Here is a 12625-nt window from a genome sequence, read left to right as displayed (position 1 = left end):
CCACATATCTATATACCTATAGAGGTTGAGGCAATTAGTAGAGGTTTAAGGACTACAAGAACATTTGAATCATACAAGAGACAGAACATTTGAATCATACAAGAGACAGCTTCAATCACGCATGACACACAAGATACCAAAACTTTGGTGCGCAATTACATAAGGCCCAGCTTGAAAACAAACATCTAGCACAACATCCTCAATCTGCATTAATGGCAACAACATACTCCATCAACGAATCTCACATGCGAGATGCCTCTGGCGAGTCCTCATCCGTAGCATAAGCAACATTCATGTTCTCTATCAACAACATATCATTCATATCAAGCTCAGGAACTTCATCCCTCTCCTCATCATAGTCTAAGGTTAGGTTATGAAGGATGGAGCATGCATGAATGAGCTTCGAAAGGCGTGCCACGTTTGGATTCTGGATTGGGTCCATCAACATCTTCCACGTGCCCAAAGGTGCACTCCATAACAATGTGTGTCGAAGATAGAAGAAAATTGAATTCTCGTCGTCTCGGGCCACCAGCCAAACGATCTCGCCTGTATGGTATCATTAGCCACACCATCTCCCACTACGTACTCTCTAAAACTATGTCCTACCAAACATTCCCCTCCTTGACACTTGCGAAAGAATCCACTATTACGCAAGACACGATTGTCATTATTACAACCCAGCCATCCTAGCCACGATGTCCATGAACTTCATGTTTGAATCGACTATTGCATGTACCAACATACTGTCGTTCTTATCTTTATCATACCAATGTGTGCTATTCTCATTTGCCGGCAGGTTTAAAAGGATGTGCGTGTAATCAATTGACCCGCAATAATTCGAAAACCCACGAAGAGTCCTGAACCCCTCCTTTACCTCATCCATCGGACTATGTCTCTAACCAATGCAACCGATGGGTTGCTCGAACTCTCAAGGCTTTGATGAATTTCCATACAAATCGGCAGGCAATCGACCTTCCACATCCAAATTGCTTAGATATGTATTTGTACTTATGCCCGGATGCCAAACGTAGCAAGCAAATGGCAACTTTCCTCTCATGGAAAAGAGTCAGTTGGTGATATCGTGCAAGCCAGCCAGGATTGGACCTTGTTCAAGATCATCTCGTAGCATATGGCAAAGGCTAGTAAATAGCCCAATGGGGAGGCTCATCACATCTTTAAACATAACATCATCTACAGGGACAAAAAAGATGTAGTGATTCCACCAATGGATCGACCGGGGTTTGATGTACTATGTCCCCGCAGTCGCGTCATGGAGCTGGCGAATCAAGGAAAGCATGCCAAGCACATGTTTCATGTGTTGATGGTGGAGCGATGCCATTTGCTCCATGTCATCCTCCTCCTCTTCAATTACATTCTGTGTTGTGAGTAGTCCCCACATCTACCAACAACTTGATAGCATGAATGATAAAGCAGTCAAAATGAGCTCATGACTGGCTTCATCACGATGAACCTCATCCATATCCATGGCTGCTTCCATAAGTACCTTGCATGAGTCAAAGAAAGGTTTAAAAATAATAGTAATCCACTCGATATTATTATAAAAACTTGGGAATACGCACAACATTAAAGTCTTGTACCGTATCTTCACTCACGCAATTTTGCCAAATTCTATGCTACAGAGAAGAAACAATGAATGAGCAGGCTATTTGAAAACATTAAAACAATCATGATTCAACAATCTATTTCTTTTCTACAAACTTCTCTATAGTTGCTGCAAGCTTCTCCATTGCACCAGTGAACATTGTGCCAATTTGATGATTGACAGTCACACTCTCCTTATTCACTTCTATTACCTCCTTATGCTGTTTATTACGTCCATTCTCCATTGCTTTGAACGATTTCTCCAAATTCACATTCCCTAACTGTGCGTCTCTTCGTCTTCTTCCTCAATCCAGTGGATGAGGTTTTCCCATCGCCCACAAGGTACGAGGCCACATCAAGGTCATCATCAACCTCAAAGGTGGGTACATCCAGGCGAGATCTTGGTGGTGTTTACTCCTCAGGGCTTGCATGCAAAGACTAGAGATATATTGAAGCATCCAAGGAACGGCATGCTTATGTGCTTCCTGTAAATTGAGATTCACATACCAGCCTGCGGAAGAGTCAAACACATCAGTAGTTGGATCCATGCACCGCTCTCTATGAAAGATGTGATGCATGATATCCAATAGCTTGCACGTGAACCTGGACACCTTCATTCCCTCGACTACTCGTTGCTTTGGGGTTAGAGACTAGTATGAGGACTTTCTTGAAGGTATGTTTGCCTCATAGTAGCGAACCCATTGATATTAAGGCCAAATTTTGGAATGTTTATCGCGGGCTTACTCCCATGTTACTTGCAATCCGGCCTCGCCACGCAATCTTGGGCAATCCTCTCCCATTGTTCCTCAACAGTCTTGATTTTTTGCATGAGCTCTCCCTCTTTATGATGCTTGTCAAATAGAATTTTGCATATACAAAAAGTACCAACAGTTGACATAGTCCATGTCATTTTCCCTTCTCCATTATCATGAATTGCGGCCTTGGTAGGCCTCAAGGCCTAACCTTTGCCTCGGCTAGGATGACCTCTTTGGTTTTCAATGTCTTGACAAGATGTTGCATGAATGGGTGGTGGGTTGAGATTCTCTACAACATGTGTGGGGGAGTCATGAGTGGATACTAGAGTGGAGGGCAACTCCATTGCTATGTATTGTGATGAAGGCACATCAACATCTCGAAAAAGGGAGTCCTAACTATCAATGTTTAGGTCCATGATCGGCATCCGTGGAAGGCCTACCAACTATGGAGGCAATGATGGTGAGGAGATTCCATGCCATTGCATGGTAGATGGGGCGGGCATTGCAATAGGAGTCTTCAAAGATCGTTGGGTGTGCATGCGAGCTTGTCCATTGGGTTGCAACCCATGGAACGAAAAGGGGAACGAGTATGCGATGGTGCAATACCTATAGTACATGATAGGGAAGTATTTGAGACCTCAAGTTGAAAGTTTTAGCATTACCTAGAACTATGAAAATGTAAGAAAACAATACAACGTCTGTGCTCAATAGATAACAGGATCTCGTATGCAAGAGAGAAAAGCAGATAGTATGGAGAATCAAAAATTTGATTACTATAAAACTGATACAATAAATGGCGCTGCCTCCCAGCCGTGCGCTCCTGTGAGAGAAGCTTCAATGGCATGCTGGAACTAGTAGAGGATGGAGGCTAGATGCTAAGGAATCAGGGTTGCTGTAGCCAGTTTTGAAATGGGCTTCACGAGCTTGCTCTTATATAGCCACCACTCGTAGTCAGTTAGACCCAATTGGGTGAATGACCCAGTCCGCCCAAAATGGTCGACTGGGGCTCGGTCCCGAAATAGGCCACCGACCACATGATAGAACCGTGGCGCAAAAGAGAGCAACTGACCTACGGACACCATTCAGCCCAGAGCCATCCGGGATCATCTGGGGCTCTAAATGGGCCCCGTAACCCGAGAATGGGCTACCCCAAGAAATGCTCCATCAACCCTCAGTGCAGTCAGTCATGGGATGCCTTCCCACACTTGCATGTAGCCTAGTTGGTAGTGTGCCAACTCTATCTGAAGCAGTCCAGCCATCAGGCCACACATGGCCCCCATCTAGTGTCCAAACCAGGACCTACCAGATAACCGAGCTACTCAAATGCCTTCTCCTCATATGGGGGGCTTACAAGTAGAGTTAGCTGGTTCCCATGTAGTTACACGAGAGTGGAGCATTGATATCTAACAGAAAATGCATGTATATTAATTAAATTGAGGGTCTCAAAAAAACATCATGTATATGAAATTTTGTTGTCTTTTTAAATGTATCCATCACTTTTCAATGTTGATTAACAATCCTTGGTTGTAACCACTTCTTGTAAAGGCTACCAATTTCTAAAGTGTTGCATACATGGGTCCATCCATGTATATTGAAAGGCCGCTTCATTGCCATTTCCCTTACGATGTTGCTTCAAACCTAACTAGTGAAAATGCAAAGGTTATGGCTCGACCATCATAACTAGTGAAAATGCAAAGGTTATGACTCCTGTCTCAAGGTGAGCTACCTGAGCCTTCACAACCAACCCTTATTTTTGTTTGCTTTGCAGCAAGTCATCGATCAGCAAACAAGCTATGCCATGCAGCGTTGAGAGGTTCATAGGGATAATCGATGTAATCACAAGTCAACGCAAAGCTATGAACAACGAATGGCAGGTGGACGTAAAGCTTTGCATGAAATAATGGAAGGGATGCAACAATCAAGGCAGGAAATAGGTTGGAAGAGAAGATTCCATAGAACGTGCGCAGGAAGGCCATGAAGAAAAATTTGCATGGGGATGAGGAACAAGACACAACTAGACAACTCAAACACTGAAGCAAGATCTCCAGATGGAATGGCATTTGAGCAATCAACCTGCACGGGCTCTACACACCTCACCTCACTTTCTTTGGCTCACTAGAGACCAAAATGTGGATGCAACGAACGCTTCCTGCACATTCACAATGAAGGATTAGCACAAAAGCAACTATGATTAACACAATCATAATTGTGAAGGATGTAGAGAGAATGGAGCATACCTTGTGGAGAGCAGGGAGGAAGGCACACCAAGGTCCTCTATTTGAGAGTAGCCTTCACAGTTATGGCACCACAGAATTTGGCGAGGCTTTGTGCCAGGCATTCAACCATCACCGGTTGGGCAGGTTGAAATCGAGGTGGAGAGTGCCAAATCCAATCTCCAACGGGGTGCTAAGATAGGAATGGGCATGGCACTGAATGTGGAACGGTGCAGGCACCAAGCTTTTTGCTCGATTTCAAGCATCTTTCGATGCTAACACTTGCACGGAAATGCACTCTTACAAACGGTTTATTTTTAAAACCTTGCAATGCATGGGGAAAAGGAATATGATTAAATTAAGGTATAAAGAGGAAGAGCATTAAACGAGGAGGGACCTAGATTGGGGAGGGGGGGAGGGACCACTCATTAAAGAGGAAAGGACATCTCAAAGGGAGAAGGGGAGGGGGATGAGGGAGCGTTTATAATACTATTATAAGAGAGAGGGGATGCGATACTATTTATAGCTTAGTGGTAGGGCTCACTCATAGGAAAAAGTAGGTTTTGGGTTCCAATCTTTTCTAGAACGTTTGGGGAAGCCAAAATCTATGCATAAGATAAATTAAGCCATAAAGAAACATAGCTTAATTAATGCATAAATTACTTAAGCCATAGATAAACATAGCTTAATTAAGCCTCCATGCACCAAAACTAACTAATTATGGGTTGGAATATGAGTTAGTAAGAGCTCAAGAAAGTCATGGAAATTTATCCTATGTTTTAGGGCTTATTTATTCAGCTAGCATGGAATCTAGTCTTTCATGCAAAGACCAAACACATTGAGGTCAAGTACCATTTCATCAGGGAGGTATGTGAGGACAAGCTCATAGAGCTTGCCAAGGTTCATGTAGATGATAGCCCTGCAGGTTTGCTGACAAAGAATCTACCTAGTCAGTGGTTTGAGTATTGCCGTGTATTGATGAGCATTGGATAGTATGTCCATTGGTTGTTCTCCCTTAAAGACACATTGGCCTTTAAGTGGGAGGTTGTGGGTGTTAAAGGCCACTGTACCTTAACCCCGGTTATGTACAATACTCAAACACATATATATATGGATGATATAGAAGATTAGGGTGTTCTCCACTCACCAAACCTTGTGTGGCTCTCCTTCTCTCACCCTCTTCCATTTCCATTCCCGTTGTTGAATCCCCACACTCAAGACATTTGGAAACTACATAAAATTGATCTTTGTAAGCCTCATTGTAGGGTGCTATGGCTTGTGATGAGAAATGTGATCATGGATGAGGCGTATGGTCCTTTGTCGTACTTCCATTGATGGAATTACAATAGACAATAATTCTTCATCCATTGGAGCTCAAGCAATTTTTGGGTTAGAGGTATTGCTACATTGCTCATTACCAGTGGTGTCCGATGGTTTGTTGTTGACCTCAAACAATTTTTGGGTTCATGATCCAATGTATTGGTCATGGCCTAAAGGATAGCTTAAGAGAGAAAACATAGCTCTACAAATTCACAATCTCATGTTCTTTTTGCTTAACAACATCACAATAGTGTATGTAGGGCATGTTGTAACAAAGACAACCATTTGCCCATGCACTTGCAAGGCTTATGTGGTTCCAATTGTGCATCAATTGGTGGGTAAGTCTTGGTGATGGTTTCTTTCATTGATCATGGAAGATAAAGCTTTATGGGGTGGGCTTCATGTTACATATTGACTGGCTCTATTGATGGTGTAGGATGCAACTATTGGAATCAAAATAAGCACAACACAAGCTAACTTTGTTGAGGTTGTCAAACATGTGCATAGTGACATGTGGTTTGGACTCATGCCACCAAATGATTTATGCGCAATATAACATACATATTTCTTGGTTGTATTGGCTCATTTTCAATCAACTCTAAATTTTTCTTAGGTTGACTAGCTCTTTGTTTAACTCAACTCATGTAATGATTAGTATAGTATTTTTACTCATAATCATGGTTTCTTCTCTTGAATTTCTAGAGTTGATGTGATCATTCACTTGGCATGTATGAATGCTTCTTTCTATCTTGAATAAAATAATACTATGCATGGCCCAGAAACAATGAACTTTTACCAAGATGCAAAGGTAATTTTCTCATTACCAACAATCAATCCTTCTAAGATGCTAGGGTGAAAAGATAGTTTCTCATTATATCAATAAATGCTTCCAAGATGCCAAGGGATACAAAACTCTAAGGTTGGGTTCACACCACCTACAAGCCATCCTCCAAAACATCGTGGTAAGGGCTGCCATCCTAGTTCGCCCAATAAGAGGGATGGGCCCGGACACTGACACAAAAGATTTGTGTCTGGCCCATGAAAGCCACCCACTCCATGTCTCACTCCTCCAATTGCTATATAATTGATCCATTCCATCTCCTCCAACTCTTTTTTCAATGGCATGTTGGTGACATAGATTAGCAACCTGGTGACCACCGAGTGGTGTGAACAATGACACCTAGTATAGCAATCCTCCAATTCTATTTCCTCTTCCATGAGTGGGTGGGTGGTGTGAACCCACCCTAATTGTTGGGACAAAATGTTGGAAGGTGAAAGCACTATTGGCTAGGAAAGGGCCAGTTTCCTTTATTGGTGAATCTGGGAGAGGAAGTGTGCTACTCCATGTTTGGTATTCAATCTTGTCTATTCATTGACAAGATACTTCAGCTATTTCTTTCTTCTTCTTCTTCTTTCTTCTCCTTCTTCTTCTTCTTCTTCTTTTTATTCCTAGCACTGCTTCTCCTCGATGACTTCATGTTGCTCTTTAGCCACCTAGTTGCTCCTTGGATTGTGTTTCTCAAAGTTATTTCTTGGACTTGCATTGGTTCTCAGTTTCCACTATTCTACAAGGGCTTTGGTTGATCTTTCCTCCTTATGTTTTGCTTTTTTTTTTTCATTGAGCCTTACATTGTCTATTGTTTCTCTTGTTGCAAGTCTTTGGGCCTTTTGTGGTGGGAGCAAGCACTGTCTCCATGAGTTTGGTGGCTTTGACCACCAAGAGGGCTTTGAGTCTGGAGCCAACAAATTGAGCACATTAATGCAAGCACTATGATAGAGGTGGCTATCTGAGCACTAGAAAATGCTTGGAGGGAGCAATTTGATGAAGGGATTAAGAAACATGCTGAAGAGGGATAGTCTTCTTCTAGATTCGAGCCTAGTTGCAAACACAGAGAGCTTGAAAATTTCTCAAAACAAGGTGGCATCAAGAAATCCAAGCTTGCTCAGAAGCTTGGCGTAGTCGAGATCGACGATGTTGGAAGCTACAATGAGAGGCAGCGATCATCATCTTTGTCATGACAATATTCCACATATGGCGAGCAGCATGCAGATGATCAGTCCAACACAACTTCTGCAAGCTAGCTATGGCTATGGCTATTCCACATATGGCGAGCAACATGCAGATGATTGATCCAACACAACTTGTGCAAGTTGGCTATGGCTATTCGTTGACCTCCACATCCAATACCAACTTCACAATGTAGTTCTTTAAAAAAAGCTCAACTCCATCATAGTTTATTGTGAGGATGGTCACAAGTTCATTGGTGAAAGAGGTACATGAGTTGGGTTTAGAATGTCGTGAGACAATTTGGTTCCTATCTTGGTTCGCCAAGAGTTTTGAGAAGCTTACCCTAGTACGAGAGGACTGGGTTGGGGACAACTAGGGTGATTTGGAGAGTAGCAAAAATTAGTAGGATGGATCATGAAGGCCCAAAATTTTTAGGGCAATCTTTGTGCTCCAATTTATCCGGGTTGGATGCTAATAAAAACAAGGAGGCAGCATGCAAAGAAATACATTTGAGGCGCTTTGGACTGAAGAAGGATCACATAGCAAAGCTTGATAAAAAGAGCTAAATTAAATTCACACCATCGGATGATGATGAGTGGCATGCATTACAAATTCGTATCGAGCACTAGGATGATCTACACACTACCTAATCTTCTATTTTCATTGAGGTTTTTGTTCATTTTCCCAACATAAGAAGCCAATACTGTCTTTCCCTCAATGGAAATCTAAACAAATGGTAGCTCTAAACATGACAAGAGCAAGAAAGACTCCAGCATCAGTACACTGCAACTACAATGGGAATCGCAAAACCTACAAATCATCAAAAACACAACAAAAACTACACACAAAAATATGCACGATCTTCCAAAGCTCACAAACAGGATAGATAACAAGCGCACTAGGTGCAATATCCCCCCATAGGAGTGGTGCTCATCTTCCACTTCCTACGTATTTGATTGATTCAATATTTTCGAGCAACAACTGATACAAGCGCATGTACATCTCCTCCATGCATCAACTGGAGGTAAGCCACACACACACCTTCCCAAATAGCTTGCCTTTTCTAGAAATAGAGTTTGCTTTTTCCAATTTAGTTAGTATGCTTAGGCTAAGCCTCTAATGTTCCAAAAATAAAATATGTACATGAGCATTTGTAATGTCAAAAGCTAGGTTTTCTTAAGTAAGCCTTGTTTGTTTCCCACATCACTGGTTGTGCCTTACATGCACAAAAATATGGAGAATCATGCTTGCCACCAATAGCCATCACCCAATTAGTTACTCTTCCCCTAAATTCACAACATCCATAAATAATGCAATTATTTCAAGCATAAGAAATATGGGAATCAATCACCAATATTATTCAATCTTTTTAGTATTTAAGCGATGATCATAGATGGATGGTGCACACACTGCTACACATGCACAAAATCATACAGATTGCTCACATATGCAACGCATATCATCACATACTACACATGCATAAAATCATTTGGATGGTGCACACACTACTACACATACAGTCATCTTGTAAGTGGTGCACACACTACTACACACTGATACAGCCATAGCCATATATCCATCCATGCATACGGATGGTGCACACACTGTTACACATACCATCACTTGTCGTATAAGTGGTGCACACACTGCTACATGCTCATCGCATAAGTGGTGCACACCCTGCTACACACTTATACGAACAATGAGCACACACTACATTAGTTGTGCAACAAAGTGCTAAAGATTAAGAAATATTGGGATAATCCCAATAATCATAACATCCCTCTTGCTTGATATCATAATTGTCCTCAATTGCATGACAGAAAGGTAGGTAACAAATCAGGGTAATGGCAAAAATATCTTTTGGGCATCCACTTGGCATCCTCTACAGGGTGGTTCTTAAATGTAACAAGATAAATGGGATATGAATTTCCACGTCTTGTCTCACTGATTTGTGTATGAATGATACAGTCTGGCTCTAATAAATGGGCCTCTCCTTGAAGCAAAAATGCCTCCTCTATAATAGGTCTGAATCCATGGGTTTCCACTAAAAGATTTCAAGAGATGCACATGAAAAGAATTATGAATTCTCCAATGTGGCAATAATTCTAACCAATAGGCATTGTCATTGACATGCTCTAAAAATTTCAAAGGAACCATAGGATTTAGGGGTGAACTTTACAACAAGATGTGTCTCAATACTCTTAAGTCGACGCTTTTCAGTTCATAACATCACTAGGTTGCCTTTTCAAATATAACTCTTTTTCTCCCCTTGTTTGCTCGTTTAGTATATATAGCTTGAGCATGCTCTATGTTCTTATGAACAGTAGTCAAAATTGTAGAGAAGTCCTCAGTGAATCGATCAGCAGCCTCTACTTGATGCTTAAGATGGGTCAACAGAGTAGGATTAGTCTTGTCGTAGACAACATTCTAACCAATAGGCATTGTCATTGATATGCTCTAAAATTTCAAAGGGACCATAGGATTTAGGGGTCAACTTTACAACGAGATGTTATAACTCTTTTTCTTCCCTTGTTTGCTCGTTTAGTATATACAGCTTGAGCGTGCTCTATGTTCTTATGAATAGTAGTCAAAATTGTAGAGAAGTCCTCAGTGAATCGATCAGCAGCCTCTACTTGATGCTTAAGATGGGGCAACAGAGTAGGAATAGTCTTGCTATAAACAACTTGGAATGGTGATTTACCTATAGTAGAGTGCTTAGTATTGTTGTAGGCAAATTGTAAAAATGTGTAAATATTTATCCCATTTGCTTGGCTAACCCAATACATAAGCATGTATGATGTCACAAATAGTATTTTGTGTGACTTCAATTTGACCATTGGACTCCGGATGAAAAGCAGTGGAGAAGTCTAACTTCGTACCAAGATTATCAAAAAGTGCTATCCAGAAGTTATTACAGAACTTTACTATCTCGGTCTAACACGATTACTTTCAGAAGGCCGTGGTGAGCAAAGATATACTTGATGAACAAATGAGTAGCTTGAACTGTTGTCAAAGCCTTTTTGCATGGAATAAAATAAGCATGTTTGCTAAATCTATCTATGATAGTCCAAATCATATCGAAACTTGAGCTAGTTGTAGAAAATTCAATAATGAAATTCATAGAGATTTGTTCCCATGGACCGTCAAGAATTGGTAAGGCATTTTCCCTTGTAGCTCTTGACACTTTGGCAAATAAGGCATTGTGCAACAAATGATGCAACATCGACTTTAAGCTTGGGCCAAAAAAAATATTGAGCTACAATTTGATATGATGCAACAATACCTCTATGCCCCATGTAGGGTGGCTAATGCACCTCTTCTAGTACCAAATGATGAAACGATGCAGTGATGCACAAGTGCTTTTCGTAGAAAAGGTACTCATCATGAATGGAATATGAGGCCATAGGGGTACCATTGGCTTGCTTAATTTTATGTCAAATTTCTAAAAAGTCTCAATCAGTGGCATACGCATCCTTCATAGGCTCAAAAGTTCTCCCTCGATGACTAAGATATTGTGTAAGCTAGGTAGTTGGCTTAGTGCATTGACAACTACATTGTATTTTCCTGGTTGGTATTGGATCATGGGTTTAAAATGGTCAATAAAGGCAGCCCATTTTATGTGTCTATTAGAGATCACTAGTTAAGGAGATGTCTAAGGCTTTAATGATCCGTCTTAATAAGTAATTCAGGACCCATATGGGAGTGCTTCCAAAGTTTAAGGGCATGGACTACAACGGCTAACTCTTTATCATATGTGGAATAGTTTAGCTCCGTTGGTTTCAACTTACATGACTTAAATGCAATTGGATGGTTATCTTGCGTAAGCACAGCCCCAAAACCCTACCCACCACTAGCATCAGTGACCATGACAAAGAAAGGTCTCGTGAAGTCTAGCATGGTCAAAACTGGTGTTTGAGACATTGCCTCTTTAGGTCGCTAGAAGGCTAAAGTGTGTTGTTCTTCCTGAGTCTTACGTAGAAGTTCAATCAGTGGATGTGCCTTGTGTGCAAAATTCTTAACAAATCTTCAGTAAAAACTATGTAACTCATGAATGTCTTTAGGCTGTGGCCAGTTCACTATTGCCTCTATTTTCTTGGGATCTACTCAAATACCTTCAGCTGAAATGATGTGACCAAGATATTCAATTTCAAATGTGAAAAATGAACTTTTCTCCGAGTTGGCATAAAGTTGGTTCTCACGTAAGAGGGAGAAAACAAGATGCAAGTGTTTCTCATGTTCCTCTTGGCTCTTGCTAATTAACTATGATATCATCGAAGAAAACTACCAGAATGTCCTGATATGGTAGGAAAATATGGTTCATCATCAGACTAAATGTGGCAGGTGCATTAGTCAACCCAAAAAGGCATAACAAGGAATTCATAGTGACTAGTTTGGGTCGTAAAAGAAGTCTTGAAAATATCGGGCTTGGTCACTCTCACTTGATGATACCCTCACTTAAGATCAATTTTGCTAAATATTGTGGCTCCTTTCAACTTGTCAAGGTCTTTGACTCTCAGAATGGGGATGATTCTTCACTGTTATTTTATTCAAGGCATGATAATCAATGCACATCCGAAAAGTCCCATTTTTCTTCTTGACAAGAAGAACAGGTGCCCCGAATGGTGAACTACTAGGTCGAATCAAGCCTCGAGCCAAAAGGTCTTCTATTTGGGATTGAATCTCTTGTTGCTTAGTAGGATTATGTCTATATGGTGCCTTGCATG

Source organism: Dipteris shenzhenensis, chromosome 16 (assembly GCF_047967505.1).
Source record: "Dipteris shenzhenensis isolate YYH24624 ecotype China chromosome 16, Dip_SZ_1.0, whole genome shotgun sequence".
NCBI lineage: Eukaryota > Viridiplantae > Streptophyta > Polypodiopsida > Gleicheniales > Dipteridaceae > Dipteris > Dipteris shenzhenensis.
The sequence above is the reverse complement of the archived record's forward strand: the minus strand, read 5'-3'. Positions refer to the sequence as shown.